Below are 20471 nucleotides of genomic sequence, written 5' to 3'. Positions count from 1 at the left end.
GGGGGGGAGTTGCTGCCAGGCATCCTCCCAAAAGAGGGCGATGTTGCCTTGGTGCACTTCCCAGAAGTTGTGCCTCTGAACAATATGTCGATTTTCCCATGCTTTGTTCTAGAGGGGGGATCCTTGAGTGTTGCCAGTGAGCCTGATGAGGTCTTTTTCCCTGACTTGATTCATGTACTTCACTTTCCACAAGGTGCCCCAGAGGGAATTAGGATTTTCCACCCATCTCCACCAGATTTTCGTTGCTACTGCCTTGCTTAGGATTTCAGGATCTCTTAGGCCCAGTCCTCCTACCAATTTTGGTTTACAAATATCTATCCACTTCAGGAGAGCCCACTTTGATTTCTTAGAAGCTCCATTCCAGAGGAAGGACCACTGGATGTTTCGTATGGATTTATAAACAGCTTTAGGAGCTGCCAGGGCCGAGAATAGATAGGCTGGCTTAGCTTGAAGAACTTATTTAACCAAATCTAGTCTGCTAGCCATGTTTAGGGCTCTGTGAGTCCATCTACTTGACCTGGCCTTCATTTTGTTAAGGAGGGCTTCCCAGTTTGCAGATTTGGGGGCATATTCCAAGAGTGGAATGCCAAGGTATTTGGTTGGAAGGGAGTTCTTCTGAATATTAAGAATTCTGCTAAGATTTCTCTGCATAGGAACGAAAGTATTGAAGAAAAACAGTTTGGATTTTGTGAGATTGATTTCCATACCTAAGGCCTCCAAGAAGGTCTTTAGCACCTTGTTGATCGTTCGAGCTTCCTGCACTTTGGGGGAGCCCATGAGCATTGTATCATCTACAAATTGTTGATGTGTTACTATGGGGCCGTGAGGTGCAGGTTTGATGCCTTTGAGCTGATTCTTCTGGTTTGCTTTGGATAGAGATCTTCCCAGACCCTCTGCCATAAAAACAAAGAGAAAAGGAGATAGGGGATCTCCATGTCTTATACCTCTGGACGAAAGGAAGGGTTGTAGGGGCCCTCCATTCAACATGATTGAAAAGAATGCTCTCGAGACCAATTCCATTATCCAATTTATCCAAATCTGACTGAAGCTGAAAGCTTGGAGGATTGCTCTTATGTAGATCCAACTGATTTTATCAAAGGCCTTTGAAAGGTCAAGCTGGATGAGCATACCTGGAATCCTCTGTGTTTTGATAGAATGCAGAACCTCCTGAGTGAGGATTATGTTGTCGGTGATCTGCCTGCCTTCAACATATCTTGATTGCTCTGGAGATATGATTGAGGGGAGGATGGGTTTAAGTCTGTTAGCCATCAGTTTGGATAGGATTTTATATATGACATTGCAAAGGGCTATGGGCCGGAACTTGTCGGGTGAGTCAGCTTGATCAGATTTTGGAATTAGGGTAAGGAAGGTGGCATTAATTGTAGGCAACACTCTCTTGGTTTTGTGAAAGTTCTTTATAAGGTTGGAAAGGTCGGCCTTGATAATGGGCCAACAAGCTTTAAAGAATTCAATTGTAAAGTCGTCTAGTCTGGGAGCTTTGTCAATAGCCATGGTGAAGACAGCTGCTTCAATCTCCTATTCAGTGAACTCTCTTAAAAGAAGGGAGTTTTGCTCCTTCGTAACTAAAGGGGGGATAGCACTGATGACTTCACTGATGGCTTGGGTTCTATCATGAATGGGATCTTTGAGAAGTGAATTGAAGTATGAGTTAAGTTCAGTTCCTATTTGCTCCTTGGTATAAAATTTAGCGCCATCAACTTTTTTGAGGGATAGAATACGATTGTTGGCTCTGTGCTGAATGGTTGACTTATGAAAGAAACTTGTGTTGCGTTCTCCATGTTTTAACCATTGCACCCTCGATTTTTGTTTCCAAAGCAGCTCTTCTTGTCTTAGCCTTTCTTCCCATTGCCTTTGTAGGTTTGATTCCTGAGCCAACCTTTCATCATTGGGCCCTTCCTTGATCATTGTTTGCTGGAGGCCCACCATTTTTTCCTCGAGCTCTCTTTTGGCTTGAAAAATGTTGCCAAAGGTGTTCTTGTTCCAGCGTTTGAGATTGGCTTTGATGATCTTGAGCTTTTGCTGGAAGATGTACATGATATTATCGCCCTCTATGGTGGTTTAAGTCCACCAGCTCTGTATATTTTGCATGAATGTTGGGTGATCTATCAAAAAATCCTTGAATTTGAAAGGTCTATTGTGAGGCCTGTCCATATTGGTGAAGTGAATCTGCACTAGCCAGTGATCAGATTCCCCAATAGGAAGAATGCTGGCCTCCATATCTAGATTTTGGAGCATGATGGATTCCGAGATAAGGAACCTGTCGAGCCTCGATGCAATTTGCCTATTCCCCCTTGTTGATTGTTCCAAGTATGCAGACCATTGACTGTGGGGACATCAATGAGTTTATATGCAGCTATGAAGGTGTTGAATGCTTCCGTGTCTTTATCCAGTCTTCTTAAGCCTCCCTTATTTTCCTCTAGGGTGGTGATCATGTTGAAGTCACCACCTAAGATCCAGTGATTTGCCCCATGGTGTTGTCGGACCTTGTCTAGGTCTTCCAGCATATTGAACTTTTCCTGGATCCACTAAGGTCTTTACACATTGGTGATGCATATCGTATGCCTTGATTCTGGCATGTTGAAGATGACTGATAATGAATGCTTAGTGGACAGAGAATTCTGCATAAAGAACTTGCTTTTATTCCAAAACATGAGTATCCCTCCTGCTTGACCAATGGCTTCTATGCTTATGCAATGATAGCGTTTTGAAAAGAGTTTTTTAAGCATCTCTATGTCGTTGGATGAGCATTTGGATTCTTGAAGAAGAATAAGGTCTGGGGATTGTGAGAAAAGACGGTTTTTTAGTATTCGTCTTTTGGAGGTACCATTTGGCCCCCTGATGTTCCAGGTTTTGATCTTCATTGAGTAACCTTTGGAGTGGATAGGACCAAGGCCCTGATTTTTCCTTCATTGATTAGGCACCTGCCGAGTTCTTGTATTTGCTGTTTTGTGAATTTTCACTCCCTCTTCCTTCCCAAACCTTTCAACCTATAATGGTCCAGATCCAGGTTGGCTTGAATGCCCGATTAGCTGTTGTTTCCCCATTACTTTTTGGTTGCATTCTGGTTGAGATATTCCAACTGCAGGTATGCCATTTCTATTTTTTCCAAATTCTCCTGGGGAATGGCATCCACTCCTAGTTTGGACCATTTCTCATTTATCTTTTGGAGATCTAGGTTGCCTATGATCTCCTCAGAGAATTAGTGGGAGTGGTTGAGGATGGTTGGTTTGAATGGGTTTCTGTGTAGGAAGGGGCTGTAGGTTTTGTTGTTGTGGCTGGGCTTGGTGTGAGTCAGGGTTCAGGATGGAAGTGTTTGATGGGTTTGATAACTGAACAATCATGGATAGATCTTGAACAATGGGGGCGGGAGATTCTAGAGGGTTCTAATTTGGATCAAGGTCGCCAAGAGCTTCAAAGATATTCTGCTAGGTGGGGATCAGGTTAGTGGAGGGTTTCAGAGGATTTTTTCCCTTCTGCTCTTTGTTCTTCCCTGATACTGGGATGAATCTTGGGGGTGGATTATCCACCTTTTCCGCTTGGGGTTGTGGTGGGGGTTGATTAAGGGGGAAACCATGACTAAGATGTCCATGCTGTCGGCATGTCTGGCATCTAAATGTGATGTTTTCATAGTCAATGGATTGCTTCCAATGAACTCCCCTATGGACCAGATCAATATGGCCTGGGAGGGGTCCTGATACATCCATGTAAACATAGATTCTAGCATAGGAAGTGTACTTACCTTGATATGTGAGATCTGAGGTTTTGACGAAGAGTCCTAGCTGATTCACGATGGCTTCTAGGATGCGCTTATTCCAGTAGTCGACAGGCAGAGAATAGAGTCTGATCCATACTGGAACTTTTTTGAAATCTTCCTGTTTTGGAGCAAAGTTGGGTCGCCAATACGTCATGTAAAGTCCTACAGAGTTGTAAAAGTATGGGTCTCCTTTGAAAATGCAATCTCTGTCATCCCTGTGATCAAAGATGACAATGAAAAAGCTCCTTGACCCCAGCTGAAGTTCATAGTCCCCTTTAGGCTTCCACTTCTGGTTTATCCACCAACAAAGAGCCTTTTCCTTGAGTCAAACTCCCATGAATCGGCATATTAGGGCATGTTTACTCATGTGATCTTTGTATTCGTCGATCCAAGGATCTTCGATGATCAATGTGGGTGTTTTCTCCAAGAGGGGTTTGCAAGGGGATGGGCCTGTCGCACTGTTCTGACTGGGAATGTTCCCCGTGGACGCAGAGCCATTGGCTTTAGGGTTGTGGTTTGCAGTTGAGGCTTTGTTGTTGACCCTGGATCAAGAGCTGGATGGGGTGTCGGAGGTATTAGAAGGAAGACTGCCAAAGACAAAAGGGCCGAAGGCTGGGGGGGCCAAACCCCCCCTTGAGTGGTCATAGAGTGATACAGATAGGGTTTGCTCAAGGTTTGGGAGTGCTTCATGTGCTCAGTCTTTTAGGGGTTAAGTATGAGTTTAGATTGAGTTGTAATTAGATAACTTAGTTTACTGAGTTATAGTCAGTTAAACTAGTTCTAATTGTTTGTTGAACTAGTAGAGGATCAATAGTCAGTTGGCACACTGGTGCATCCATAAGTGCTACTCCATATAACTAAAGATTCACTCATCAGAAACTCATGCATATCATTTCTGAGCAAGACCCAGTTGAGACTAGAGTGCAGGGAAAATGTACTATCAGTTGTATGGTTTACTGAGTTGTAAATATCATGCATGCAATCAGGAAGAAGAACTAACTAGGATTGCATAGTTTTGGAAGCATGAATTCCCTTTATATACGGGATATTCATCCTAGGAATTGTGCACGGGAATAGTGCTTGGAAGGTAGTGGAAATTGGCTAAGTGTTGGCTAATGGCGAGCTTGTGAGGTAGACAATTAAGCATACTTGTGTGGAATTGTTCTTGGGAGAACAAGATTTGTATCTTCACTCATATTTCTGATTAATGCAATATAGATAAGTGGGGTTTTGAGTAGTGGATTTCCCCAAAGAAAATTATTGTGTTATGTACCATTGATTATATTCCTCTTATCGATTACTTTTTTCATCGATCTTTATAGGCTTCCATTATAAAGAGTAGAGTAGATTCTTGTCTTGTGTTTAGGAAATTATATGAGTTGTGAATCTACAGGAAAATCTACATTAATGAGTTGAAGTTTAGTTTTATTTTGTTGATTCTTAAAATATAGGAGTCTAGCTTAGTTAATTCGAGTTAGGGGAATGAATTTTAGTGCTATGTAGTGGTTTCAGTTGTATGTAGTGATTCCTAAATTTTAGGAGCCTAGGTTGAGTTAATTTAAGTTGCAATCATTTAAACTAGTTCTAACTGTTAATATAACTAGTTGATGGTCAGTTAAGTAGGTGGACACCAGTCTAACTCAGATATCATCTAGTTAACTGATCAATCAACCTAAATTAGCTCATGCGTGCAGAGAATTTGAGTTACCCAGTTGATATAGAGATTCCAAGGAAATGTACTATCAGTTGTAGACTATTCTGAAGTGTATAGGTGGTGCATGCAATTAAAGGATGAGCCCAAAGGAATTGCGGAATTCAAAATGAGGAATTTTCTAATTAATAGAGGCTAATTCCTCAAGGAACAACACAAGGAGATAGAATCTTGGAGGGCTTGAAAATTGGCTAAGTGTTGGCCAAAGTCAGTCAGTCAGGCAGAGGGATAGACTATACACTTGCAAGTTGTGCTCAAGCTTGAGTAACATATGTATTCATATATATTCTTTGATTAATGCAATACAATAGGAAGGCGTTTTGAGCAGTTGCTTTCCCCTAGCTAAAATTATGTGCATGTGTGATGTTTCCTTTTGCATGTCTATGATTTGTGTTCTAGATCGTGAATTGAATTTCGTAGACCAATAGAATACCTTCGAGTCTTGTGATTTAGTAAATCATGAGCAATTTCAAATCTACATCATAATTTATACAATAGAAAGTGTTATCAGCTTCTAATTTTTTATAAATTTTTTTAAATTTTGAGACTTCGAGCAATTTTTTTTGGGTTTTAAGACTTTTTGTACTCTTGAGATTAGCAAGGTTAAAATTTTGTTTTATGAAAAATATTAGGATTTATTAATCTAATCTACGAGTCTAGATCTATGCCACATATATCATTGAAGTCAAACCAATTTGCAGGTCCATGAACCAAGCATCACTTCAAATCAAATAACATTACAAGTAATGAGGCAATGCTCAACACAAGTGCCAAATTGAAAGGAAGAGCCCACAAGGGGCATTTCAAGTGCACAACACATCAAAGAATTTTGGAGGTATTGGCATATATAAATTTAGCCAACATGTGTATTCTTCCTATCACTGTGCAATATATCCACAAACAAATAACTACAGAAATAAGCACCGATATAAGGAAGAAAAGCACAATGCCAAAAGTTAAGAAATGGAATTTTCCTAATGCCATTTTAATGCTTATGGAAATTTCCAACAAGCTCTGGGACATTATGAAATTGCTAGCTTAAGAAGCCAAGCTATTTTGAAGAATGGATTCACTATTGTTATTATTAGTAGAGTTTTTACGATGAAACATTACTACATTGTTTCCATGTACTGCACAGGAGTAACCCTTCATTTATTCATCTGACACTGTAGTTTACAGTAAGGTTTCTCATCATTTTTTATTTATCTTGTTTTCAACATATGAAAATAGGTTTTAGGTTCTAGAAACCAACATTCTTTTGTGGCTTTGTAAGGGTTCTGGATTTGAAACTTGAAAAAGTCGAGAATGTTGGTCTCATTTCTTTCACGGGGGATTCATTGGGGGAGCAATATCGTACCATGTGCATTCATATTGGGGGATATATATTGAGGAAAAAATGACATAATATATTGAGCATATAATAAGGGGTAAAGGCTTTTTATATTGGTAGGTATGAAAAATGGAGCTCAAAGTTAATGATAAAATATAAAGGGCTATAAACATGTCAATGAAAAAATAGATACCTACAATACCTATTTAAAGTAGGCATTTTTTAAACTGGGAAGGTGTATTGGGTTCATATTAGTAGGGGGTTAAATAATGTGATTTTTAGAGGTCTTTTCCAATATGTGGTCAAATTAAGGGTATTTTTTAGTATGCCATGAACGCACATGATATGTCAAAGGTTCATTGAGTGAATCTACCTATGGATTCTTTCACAGTTTAAAACCTCAAATGCATTTGCAGGTTTTTAATGATATAAGGATCCACTCTAATTTTAGAATTTCGAGTTCACTTCATTATGCAAAACAAAGGACAACAGTTAAATTCCATAAATCTACAGTGGAGTAGAGTTGCAAAATATACAAGGTACCAGCTCAAGAGCTATTAGAAAAAGTATTTGGTAAGCCTATATTAATGCCAATGCCTACTATTGTCAAAAGAGAACATCCAACCGAGTACACAATATTGTCAAACAAGTGCCAAAGTATTCTAATCACCAACAAAGACTATAAAAATGCATGTTTGGAGCACCAAATATGAAAAAATAAACACTAAATGATATTAGAAGGTTCAGAGGTATTGAAAACATTCAATTGTTAGTCACAGAAATGGTGATAAAACTCCTAATAGTTTTAGCAATTGGACTCATAAACCAACTTCAAATTTCTAGGAAGAATATTAGCAACCTAAGGGTCATTTCCATATTTAATGCTAGTTATTTATCAAATTTAGATTCAAATATAACCTATACACAAATGGCAGTCAAAGGGCTCAAAATGCAATCCTGAATTTGAAGGCAATATCTATCTATGCACTCCAAATACTGAGGGCAGTCGATATAGTCAAAATAAATTTCAACAGATCAACATAAGAAGGATCAAACTTTAAGTGTTGAGAGGTAGAAAATAGAAGGATATTTCCAAATTTGGTGATAGGTGGCAGCCTATATCTTTGGCACCAAATTAGATCAACATATTCATGGATTTCCAATCTAATTTGCCCATATTTCTTTGAAACTTATTTGAATTTTGTTTTTCTTTTTAGATTATTGATAAACTTTGGTTCCTAGATGTTTGAGAAAATTTGTTGAGTGTAATTTGCTATATATATTTCATCATTTGTAATGTAAGGGGGTTTGTGACCTAAGAAAAGCCCTATGGGTTTTGTAACTAGACTTATTATTTTCAATATTAATTAAAGTTTCTCAAGACATAAGTATGGGAGCATTTGAAAACTTATAGATACTTGAGCTAGTTTCTACAGCCAATTTTTTTAGTGAATGATTCTTTTCTCAGTAAATCATTTTATGTATTATCTTCATATTTGAATGACAAGTATATGAATACAAAATCCATCCAAGATAGATTTTATGGATTCATTTTCATTCAAATATTATCCCCTTTCTTTCTAAAATTTAAGCAATACTATTCTATTATTAGTTTCCCTCTTTGAATGGATTAGTTTCCTTCATTCCACCACCATAATATGATGATTTAGGGTCTAACAGAATAATGTCTACCTTGTCTCTAAGATTTGTATGTTCTACTGACCAATTATTACAACATGGATTAATATCCTATCATCTGACTCCATGCCCAATGGATTTTCTCTCATCCTACCACCACATTTGAAACCCTTCCTCACAAAAGATATGGTCACTGAATTGGGAACACAACTAGTTGTTTAAGTGACATTAGACAGTTGAGTTGTGGAGAGAGCCCTCTTTGAATTGGAAGGGATAGCTTCTGATCTCCAAGATTGGTTCAATGTTACCTCAAGATTTGTCTTTACAAATTTGGGTAAAATTATGAGTGATAACATTATGGCATCATTGTCAAGAAGGGGAAGGCTTCAAGTAAATTTTCTTGGAGAACAATAATATTTCATATCTAAATGTTGAAGGTGAACAAAAATCAGACACATGACAATGATTGTGCATCTTTCACCTGGCAACTCCATTATCTGCAAAATCCACAGATCAAATTACTAAGGGCAACTTCACCATGAGAAGGATTTATTGCTCAAGGAGTTCACTGGTGACCCACTGGACTGACGAGGGACTCATATGTTGCTTCTATCATTTCAAGCTATGTAGGTTTGGACATTTTATAGATTTTTTATTTCCATAATCCTTTACCCAAGGATGAATATTGTTTAAGGAATGGTTCAAAGTTTAGTGGAGATGATTTAAGTTTGACTTTGAAACATATTGGAAAATTTCCCTAAATTTACTATTTTTCTGAAAGTAGAGAATTAAGTTGTATTCATAAGACTATTCTATGATTTATTCCAAGGAAAGTGTAGAAGTTGGGCTAAGTATTTTCCTACTAAGTCTATAAGATCTATTTCAACCTTCTAGGTTATCTTTTTGGAAGCATGGACGGAGAAGCAAAGTTAGTGGCGAACCTTGTTTCTATTAGAGGTTTTAGAGTATGGAATGATATGTACACTGATGATGAAGTCGATGAAATGTTTTCTTCATTTTTAGATTCTTATTTAAAGTCATCCAACTATAGCTCAGAACCTAAGATTCTGTTTTTAGAAGAGTTTTATAAGGAAATTGGGATAAATCTTGAATATTTCGAGGCTTAGAGAATACCCCAATTTTTTCCTTATCAGAATAACTATTATGAAATTATTTTCAACATTAGCATGAAGATTTGTTAAAGGAAACAAATCATGCTTTAGGTTTGGAAATTAGGAGAATGTTCAAGAAAATACAAAGTGTATCCCTCTTGTAGATGATATGAATGAGGATGCTATCAAGTAGATTGTTGAATTTCCATTTGGGAAAATTCAACTTAATGACATAGAATAAGAAATAGTTGTACATGAAAATTGCCTTTTTCTTATCAACAAGAGAATTTTTTCCATATTTTTGAAGACGCTTTTGCATTTCTATTAGAATCTTCATAGGATATTAGTCTTACGATGTCCATTAGCATAGGGATTAGTTATATATGGTGAGTTGAGTTGTCACGTTTACAATTTTCAGCCTTTCAGTATTTGATTTGCAACAAGAAGGTTTTCAGTTTGTACATAGTTCAACTTGGGGATTTTCTTTGTAGTATGGATTGCAGTGTGGGGTTAGCTTCAGTGAAATGGTCACAAGTCTCAGGATTGGAAGCAGGTCACAAATTTCATATTTGGAGAGTGAACTAGTTTTAAATATTTTGAACAATAAATGGATTAAGAACTAGTCTTCGAGTTCTTTGCTACCTCACAAGGAGGATAACATACCCATTGGAGCAATGTTATCACATGCAAATTTTTTATAATTTTTTGTAAAAAATTTGAGACTTCGAGCTAATTCTTTTTTTTGGTTTTAAATACTTTTTGTGCTCTTGAGATTTGCAGGGTTAAAATTTTGTTTTATGACAAACATTAGGCCTTATAAGCCCATTCTCCAAGTCTAGATCTATGCCACATATGCCATCAAAGTCAAACCAATTTCCAAGTCCGTGATTGTAGGTTTTAACCCCATATATAAATTACCTGCATACAAATTCTAAAACACAGAAAATAAACAATGTGAGAGCATAACACATAAAACACATATACACATAGATTTTCCCCTCGATCCCAAAACTGGAACTACCAGCTTGATTTTTCATTATGTTCCTTTCAATGTTATAATACATATTTATACATGCCAAAGGATTCAATACCATGGACCAAAAACCATCACATCCAAAACCATGGACCGAAAACCATCACGTCCAAAAGCATGTGCGAAAATCATGCACAAAACCATAGGTGGGTCTGCCCAACCTAACATAGGTTCCAAAACCAAAATTTTTTGGGGCGCTGCCCCGAACCTTATAGAGTGGGGTTACCTGCACCCCTCAAATCCCCTGTACCCTCCCTCTACACAATCGACGCAACGAAAGGGGGGCTCCACCCCCCGTCTAACCGCCCGGTTAACTATGTGGGCTAGTTGTGGAAAGAATATAACACAACCCAAAATTCTTCAAAGTGTCCACCTTTACCAATAACACCTTTTTGTCTTCTATCATATCCCTCAGAAAGTGATATTGAACATCAATGTTCTTTGTCTTTGAATGAAATGCAGGGTTCTTTGCCAAGAAAATTTCACTTTGGCTGTCACATTTTATAATTATAGCTCCCTGTACTAACCCCATACTTGAACATGATCTCTGCAACCAAACTGCTTCCTTGCTTGCATGTGTGGTTGCCATGTATTCTGCCTCTGTAGTTGATAGTGCCACTACAGACTATTTTTTACTCATCCAACTGACTACACCTTCAAATAAGTTAAACACATACCCACTTGTAGATCTTCTCTGATTCAGATCTCCAGCCCAGTCTACATCAACAAAGCCACGAATATCCAACACTCTATCTAATCCTAGTCTTCCTTGGTATCACAAACCATAATCATTAGTGCCACATAAATACCTGAAAACCCGCTTCACTGATGTCCAATTCTCCTTTCCTAGTTTTGACATAAACCTTCTCAATACTCCCACTGCATGTGCAATGTCTGGTCTAGTACAGACCTTTGCATAAATCGGGTTACCAACTTGACTTGCATATGGAACAAGGGACATGTCCTCTTCCTCTTCTTGTGTCTTGGGACACTATTTATCATATAACTTTACACCTACAGGAATAGGAACCTTCACCGATTTACTATCCTACATATTAAATCTCTGCAATATTGTCTCGACATACTTTCTCTAGTTTAACCAGAGCTTCCTCTTTGCCCGATCTCTTTTAATTTCCATGCCCAAAATATCATTTGCAGCACCAATATCTTTCATGTCGAATTCAGAGGAAAATTGGGTCTTCAAATCCTAGATAATTTCTTTGTCATTTCCAACCAGCAACATATCATCCACATATAAGACCAAATAAATAACATAGTCACTAATTAATTTAAAATACACACAGTGATCTTCTTTGCTTCTGGTGAAGCCAAGTCCCCGTATAAATGTATCAAATTTCTGATACCACATCCTTGGTGACTATTTTAACCCATACAAAGACTTCTTTAACTTGCATACTAGTTCTTTCTTACCCTTCACCGCAAAGCCTTCAGGTTGCTTCAAGTAGATTTCCTCTTCAATATCCTTGTGTAGAAATGTTGTCTTCACATCCATCTGTTCTACCTCAAAATCAAAAGCAACAGCTACAGGTAAAAGTAATCTAATAGAAGTTACCTTGGCAACAGGAGAAAAAATATCACCAAAATCAATTCCCGACACTTGGGAATAACCTTTTGCTACCAACCGATCTTTGTATTTCTCCACCTTTCCTTCTGCTTTTGTCTTCTTCTTGAACACCCATTTGTTGCCAATGGGTTTCCTTCCAGTCGACAACTCTACCAGATCCCAGGCCTCATTTTTGTGCAAAGATGCCATTTCATCAACCATGGCCTCTTTCCAGAGTTTTCCATCCTCTGAATCTACTGCTTCCTTCACAGTTCTGGGATCATCATCAGTAATAGATAAAGCAACATTTGAATAGAAAGCAGATGGACTATACCTTTCTGGCTCCCTTCTTTCTCGAACTGATCTTCTCACACCCGGAGTTTGTGGTTCTTCATCTTCTGATTCCTCCTCTACTATGGAGTCTGATTCTTCCTCCTTTAGCTCAAGCTCTATCTTCTTAGGTTCCTTTGGTTTCAATTCATGTTTAATAACATCTTTCACCTCTCTGAACACCACATCTCAGTTATACACAACCTTCCTTGTTACTGGGTTCCAAAGCTTATAACCCTTTAAACCATCCTTATACCCAATAAGGATGCAATTTTCAGATTTACTATCCAACTTGGTTCATTTCTCCTTTGGAACATGTACATATGCATCACATCCAAATACCCTCAGATGTGAAAGAGGGGGTTTCTTACCAGTCCATACCTCTTGTGGAGTTTTATCGTCCAACATTGATGAAGGTGATCTGTTGACCAGGTAACATGTTGTCTCTACCGCCTCTGCCCAAAATTCCTATTCTAACATGGCACTAGTAAGCGTGATTCTTGCCCTTTCCATCAATGTCTTGTTCATTCTTTCTGCAACTCTATTTTGCTGACGTGTATATGGAGTAATCTTCTGCCATGCTATACCACACTTCTTACAGAATTCTTCAAATTCCTTACTGCAAAACTCTCCACTGTTATCTATCCTCAACACCTTTATCTTCTTCTCTATCTAGTTTTCTGCCAGAATTCTTTAAACCTATCAAAGACTTCAGATTTCTTCTTAAGGAAATATATCCATGTATTCCTTGAGAAGTCATCTATAAATGATACATAGTACATAGACTTACCCAGTGATGGAACCTTCACAGGTCCAAACACATCACTATGCACAAGCTATAATATATGTTTCACCCTCTTACCACTAGAGGGGAAACTCACCCGATTCTGCTTCCCATATACACAATTTTCACAGAAATCATAATCCAGAGAGCTATTACTCATACCTTCTACCATACCTTTACCATGAAGTATTCGAAGGCCCTTCTCTCCAATATGTCCAAGCCTTTGATGCCACAACATGGTCTTCTCTCTAGAGACCATTATATTTTCTGCTCCACTTTCAGGAACCATAGAACTGTTGCACCCATCAACGACTGTGCTACCTTACAGCTTGTACAGAGTTCCAATATGAACTCCCTACATCAATACCAGTGCTCCCCAAACCATCTTGTAGGTATCCTTCTCGAACACTGTTTTTACACCTGCATCATCCAACTTCCTTATAGAAATTAGATTTTTGGCCAATGCAGGAATATGCAAAACACCTAGAAGTGTTCTAACCCTTCCACCTTGCAACTTCAACTTTACTTTTCTGTGACCAATGATTCTAGCCTTCCTATCATCCCCTAAGAAGACATCACCACCGTCATATTTCTCATACTCACAGAACCACTCTCTATGGGGAGTGAAGTGAAAGGATGCACCTGAGTTAATAAACCATGCCTCATGATCTACATGTGTACTTGAAGAAGCCAAGTACACATCCCCATCTTCATCTAAGGTGGTTTTCACTTCTACAAAAGAGCATCATCAAATCCCTTTCCTTTGTCAGGAGCTTTAGATTTACAGTCCCTTTTGTAGTGCCCTTCCTTTCTGCATTTCCAGCACACCACCTTTACAGATTTTCCTAGAGATTTAGATCTCCCTCTAGATTTAGATCTCCCACTCGATGACTTATTTTTGTTTCTGTTCTGGGACCGTCCTCGTATAGACAAGGCATCACCATTCTGGCTCTCCATATTTTTTTGTCTCATCTCCTCCGTCATTAAGGATGAGACTATTTCATCAAACTGCAAGGCAGTTGCATTGATACCTATTGCAATTACCAAACTATCCCACAAATCTGGTAGAGAACACAATAAACTGATGCACTTATCTTCATCTGAAATTTTAATATCAACAGATGCTAACTAACTTACCACAGTATTAAATGCATTCAGATGCTCTGTCACCGAGTCTCCATCTTTCATCCTTAGGTTATACAACTTTTTCCGTAGGAATAGTTTATTCACCAGAGACTTAGATTGGTACAAAGTCCCTAACTTGTCCCACAAAGCCTTCGGCGTAGCTTCCCCTGATACATTCAACAATACTAAATCTGAGACACACAATCGTATTGTGCTCTTTTCCTTCTGATCCAAGTTCTTCCATTCTTCATCGGACAGTCCCGTTGGTTTAGTACCTGGATCTAATGTGATCCACTGATGTTTATCCACCAACAGATCCTCCATCTTGGGTTTCAACAACTCAAAACTCTAACCATTAAATTTCTCGATCTCTATCTTTCCACTGCTCACCATATTCTTTCACCACCAGAATCGATCTAGCAGATCTCCCACTGAAAAGGGTCTACCACAGGCTCGAGGGAAACCCCTCAACAAAAAAAGCATCCCCTTGAAGCCAAAACAACTCTGATACCAAATGTAGGTTTTAACCCTGTAAAAAAATTACCTGCATATGAATTCTAAAACACAGAAAATAAACAATGCGAGAGCATAACACATTAAACACATATACACATAGATTTTCCCCTGGATCCCAAAACCAGGACTACCAGCTTGATTTTTCATTATTTTCCTTTCAATGTTATAGTAAATATTTATACATGATGAAGCATCCAATACCATGGATTGAAAACCATCGTGTCCAAAACTATGGACTGAAAACCATCGCGTCCAAAAACATGTGCGAAAATCATGCACAAAACCATAGGTGGGTCCGCCCAACCTAACATAGGTTCCAAAACCAAAATTTTTTGGGGTGCTGCCCCGGACCCCATAGAGTGGGGTTACCTGCACCCCTCAAACCCCCTGTGACCCCCCCCCCCGCTACGCAATCAACACAGGAAGGGGGGGCTCCAGCCCCCCTCTGACCCCCCGGTTAACTACGTGGGCTAGTCATGGAAAGAATCTAACACAACCCAACAATGATCCAAGTATCACTTCAAAGCAAACATCATTACAATTCATGAGTTAGAACTCAACAGAAGTACCAAGTTGAAAGAAGTAGCCCACAAGTGGCATTCAAAGTGCATAATGCATCAAATTATTTTGAAGGTATTGGAATATATACAATCCAAAGGGTGTATGCTTCTTATCAATGTGGGATATTTTCATTCTAGAAGCTCGAAATTACCACAGTCATTTTGTAGGAATGTCTATGTTTTGGGTTAATAAGTGGATCCATCATCAAGACAAAAATCCTTAGGAAATAGTGTAGAGAGAACAACATATTTATATAAGAAAATGAGAAGAAAAAAGAGAGGCAAGATATATCCACAAACAAATCACTACAAAAAATCAGCTTCGAGAGAAGGAACAAAAACTCAATGCCAAGAGTTAAGAAATGGAATTTTCCAAGTGCCATTTTAATGCTTATGGAAATCACCAGCAAGCTCTAGGACATTGTTAAATTGTAAGTTTAATAAGCCAAATGATTTCGAAGAATGGGTTCACTATTGTTGTTATCAGCAGAGTTTTTATGATTAAACATTGGTACATTGTCTCCATGTTCTATGTAGGAGCAACCCATCTTTTGTTCCTCCAATAGCTAGTTTACAACAAGGGCTTTCATCATTTTGGATTTCTCTTGTTTTCAACATTTGATAACAGGTTTTGAGTTCTGGAAACCAACATTCTCTTGTGGCTTTGTAAGGGTTTTGGATTTGAAACTTGAAAAAGTCAAGGATGTTGGTCTAGTTTCTTTCAGGGTTTAAAACCCCAAATTCATTTGTAGATGTTTAATAATATAAGGTCCTCTTTAATTTTCAAATTTCTTGCACTTTTCATTATGAAAAATAGAGGGAAACAGTTAAATTCCATAAGTCTACAGTATAGTCAAGTTGCCAAATATATAAGGTACCATCTCAAGAGCTATCAGAAAAATTATTTGGTAAGCCTATATTAATGCCAGTGCCTACTTTGTCAAAAGAGAACATCCAACCGAGTACATGATATTGTCAAAAAAGTGCCAAAGTATGCTAATTGCCAATAGAGACTATAAAAATGCATGTTTGGAGCACCAAATATGAAAAAAACAACACGAAAGGATTTTAGAAGGTTCTAAGTTATTGAAAACATTCAATTGTTAGTCACAGAAATGGTGATAAATCTCCTAATAGTTTTCTCAAGTGGACTTAGAAACCAACTTCAAATTTCTAGGAAGATTATTAGCAGCCTAAGGATCATTTCCAAATTTAATGCTAGTAATTTATCATATTAATATTCAAGGATAACATATACACAAATGGTAGTCAAAGGGTTCAAAATGCAATCCTAAATTTGAAGGTAGTATCTATCTATGCACTCCATAGACTCATGGCATTTGATCTAGTCAAAATCAATTTCAACAAATCAACATATGAAGAATCAAACCAAGTATCAAGAGGCAAAAAATAGAAGAATATTTCATATTTTAATGATGGGTGGCATCCTATATATTTGGCATAAAATAATATCAACATATTCATGGCTTTCCAGTCTAATTTTTCCATACCTCTTTGCAACTTATTCGTAATTTATTTCTACTTTTAGATTATTGATAGAATTTGGTTCCCAGAAGTTTGAGAAAGTTCGTTGAATGTAACTTGCTATATATATTTCATCATTTGTCACCTGATAGAAGCCCTATGGGTTTTGTAAATAGACTTATTATTTTCAATATTAATTAAAGTTTCTCAAGACAGAAGTACGAGAGCATTTTCAAACTCAGAGATACTTGAGCCAGTTTCTACAGTCGTTTTTATTAGTGAATGTTCCCTTTCTTAGTAATTCATTTTATGTATTATATTCATATTTGAATGAAAAGTATATGAATACAAAATTCATCCAAGATCGATGTTATGCATTCATTTACATTCAAATATTATCACCTTTCTTTCTAAAGTTTAAGAAGGATTCTTCTATTGTTAGTTATCCTATTTGAATGGATATTTTTCCTTCATTCCACCACCATACTATGATGATCTAGTTTCTAAGAGAATATTGTATACCTTGCCTCTAAGATTTGTATGTTCTACTCACCAGTTCTTAGAACTTTGATTAATATCCTATCATCTGACTCCATGCCTAATGTATTTTTTCTTAGCCTACCACCACATTTGAAACCCTTCCTTACAAAATATATATCCACTAATGTAAGCACACAACCAGATGTTGAAGTGACATTGGACAACTGTGTTGTAGAGAGATCCCTCTCTGAGTTGGAAGGGATAGCTTTTGATGTCCAAGATTAGTTCAATGTTACCTCAGGATTTTCCTTTACACAGCCAGAGAGTAGAGAGACCCCACGTACCAGTTGGGTTTTCTATTGAAAGGGTTTCCTAGATTATATCTTATGTCAAATGTTGGTTTTTGAGTTTTTATTTCATTGTTCTCTATTTTCTGCATAATTTTAATTTGCATGCATAAACAATTAATGGTAATCTACAAATCCATAAATATAAGGAGAAATAAAACTATAATAGTGTATATCTCAAATTTTTAAATATAGTATTATCATATATTTTGTGACTAAATTTCTAGTGGAATATCCATGAAATTTTATGAATCATATTTGTATCAGAGCATGATTCTTTTGGTATATTTTAGGGGATTTACCTAGGCTAAGACAAAATAAGTAAAACCTTAATCATGTTCAATGAATCTATGAATAACCCACAGATTGCAGATATAATTCATAATTTTAATCTCCTCGTGTTGGCCTTGAAAAATAATCTCAAGTTTCTTAGAGAAGATGGGGATTCTAATGTAGAGGATATATTAGAGGGGAGATCAAGAGATTGGAAATAAACAAAGAACCAGTGAAAGAAAGGACCCAAAAAGAGATCAACTCAATTCAAGTGTCGTGAACCATTCACAATCCTTATTCAAAATATAAGTGAAAGTCGATTTCAAGTCGTATCAAGGTGAGATCGATGGTTTGAAGCTAAATCATTTGTTGCAACAATTAGAAGTGTATCTTAGTGTCCATCATATTGAGGAAGAACAAAAGATTTCATTTGTGTGGCTGGAATTAGAGGGCCATGCCCTATTTGGTGGGAAAGCCACACAGATACCTTGAGGTTGGAGGGACATCCTCCAATGGCTAAGTGGGATGAATTTAAAACCCTCATAAAGTCACAATTTTACCCTATTAGGTATCTAGAGGATCAGTGGATCCAGTGCACTACTTAACCTAGAAGTAGGGGAAAAGTGTACATGAGTACACCATATAATTTAGAAAGATAGCCATAATGTTGAGTATCTCCCCAAAGAACCCTGATGTATTCTTCAAGTATTTGGGATCTACACATTTATTTCTAGAAGCAAGTGATGTTGTGTGAGCCCATATCCGTGGATGAGGCTTGTGTATAGGCACAATAACTGGAGTACACAGGCCAGAAGAAAGGGAAATCAACTGGATCAGATCAGGAGTAACATGATGCTTCTAAGGAGGGGAAGAAGAAGCGAAAAGGTGGAAAGGATAAAAAGATGACAATCATAACACACCAGTGCAAAGATCCCAACAACCACTACAACATTGACAGTCATACAAAGAAGTGTTGGAAGTTGCATCCATAGATTAACTTGGAGAAAAAAATGAAAGACAATAAGAAGAAGAATCACATGCACATCAATTCGATTAGCAGCCAAGTTGAAAGTAGCTCGGACATGGATGAGAAGATTGTTTGTATGTCAATGCAGAAAGAGGTGAATCTAAGTAGCCTCTAGAAATAGGAATAGAAGTAAATGACCTAACTCTTCCACATAAAGATATAGTTCAAGAAGAAAAATATTGATTCAGGATCACAAGTGAATCGCATTGCAATAGAGTTGGTAAAAAAACTGGGAGTGGAATTTCATGATCATTCAAGCCCATATCCATTGGGATGGATAAATAAGGATCTAGAGTTGAAGGTAAAAAATCATTGCAAAATTAGATTTTATATTTAAGGTAATTTTATTGATGAAGTAGAACTAGACGTGGTTCCCTTGATGTATGTGAAGTGGTGTTTGGAAGTCCCTACATGTACATGAGAGATGCAATATTCATGCAAAAAGCTAACCAGTACCAACTCTCCAAGGATGGAAAATTGTTCACCATTAATGTGCACAAAGGAAAGTTGAAAATTTCACTAGTAAGTGCCAACCAAGCCAAGAAATTGATAAGTTCCAACAAGATGTATGTTTTACTAATATAAAGAGAAAAAAAGTTTGTAGAAGAGTTAGTAATAGACGAGGCTTCCCTCGAGGTGTGTACTAAGAAAGAGAAAAAAAAACTAGAAGGGTTTCTATAGGAATATAGGCATATGTTCTGGGAGCCTAAACAATTACCACCCAAGAGGGAAGTGGATCACAAGATCTAGTTGTCGCTACACTCCCCATTTCCAAACATTGTCTTGTACAAGAAATATAATATAGAATTAAGTGAAGTGAAGAAATAGTTGCAATCACTACTAGAAATGGGTGTCATTCGACCGAGTACTTCACCATGTAGGTCACCCATCATCATTGTTCCAAAGAAGGATGGGGCTTAGAGGATGTGTATTGAGTATAGGGAGTTGAACTCATGCTCATGAATAGGTACCCCCTACCCAGAATAGATGATTTTATAGATCAATTGTAGCAAGTGAAGTACTTCACCAAGCTAGACTTAAAGTATGGATATCACCAGGTTCAAGTCAAAGAAGAAGATACTTGGAAAATTGCCTTCAAAACCAAGCAAGGTTTGTATGATTGGTTAGTCATGCCATTCTTTCTATGCAATGCACCAGTTACATTTATGATGTTAATGAATGATATATTGCACCCTTTCATAGATTTATTTTCTATTTTATATTTGGATGATATACTAGTATACATTTCTACCTAGGAGGAGCACATCTCACATTTGATGCAAATGTTGGAGACATTAAAGAAGCACCAACTACTAGAAAATCTCAATAAGTGGTAGTTTGCAAAGTAGTCTTTGATGTATTTGGGATATGTGATACTTAG

This window comes from Pinus tabuliformis, chromosome 9 (genome assembly GCF_031772625.1).
Source record: "Pinus tabuliformis cultivar Carrire ecotype Pingquan chromosome 9, CPIR1, whole genome shotgun sequence".
Classification (NCBI taxonomy): Eukaryota; Viridiplantae; Streptophyta; class Pinopsida; order Pinales; family Pinaceae; genus Pinus; species Pinus tabuliformis.
Note: the sequence above shows the minus strand (reverse complement) of the source record.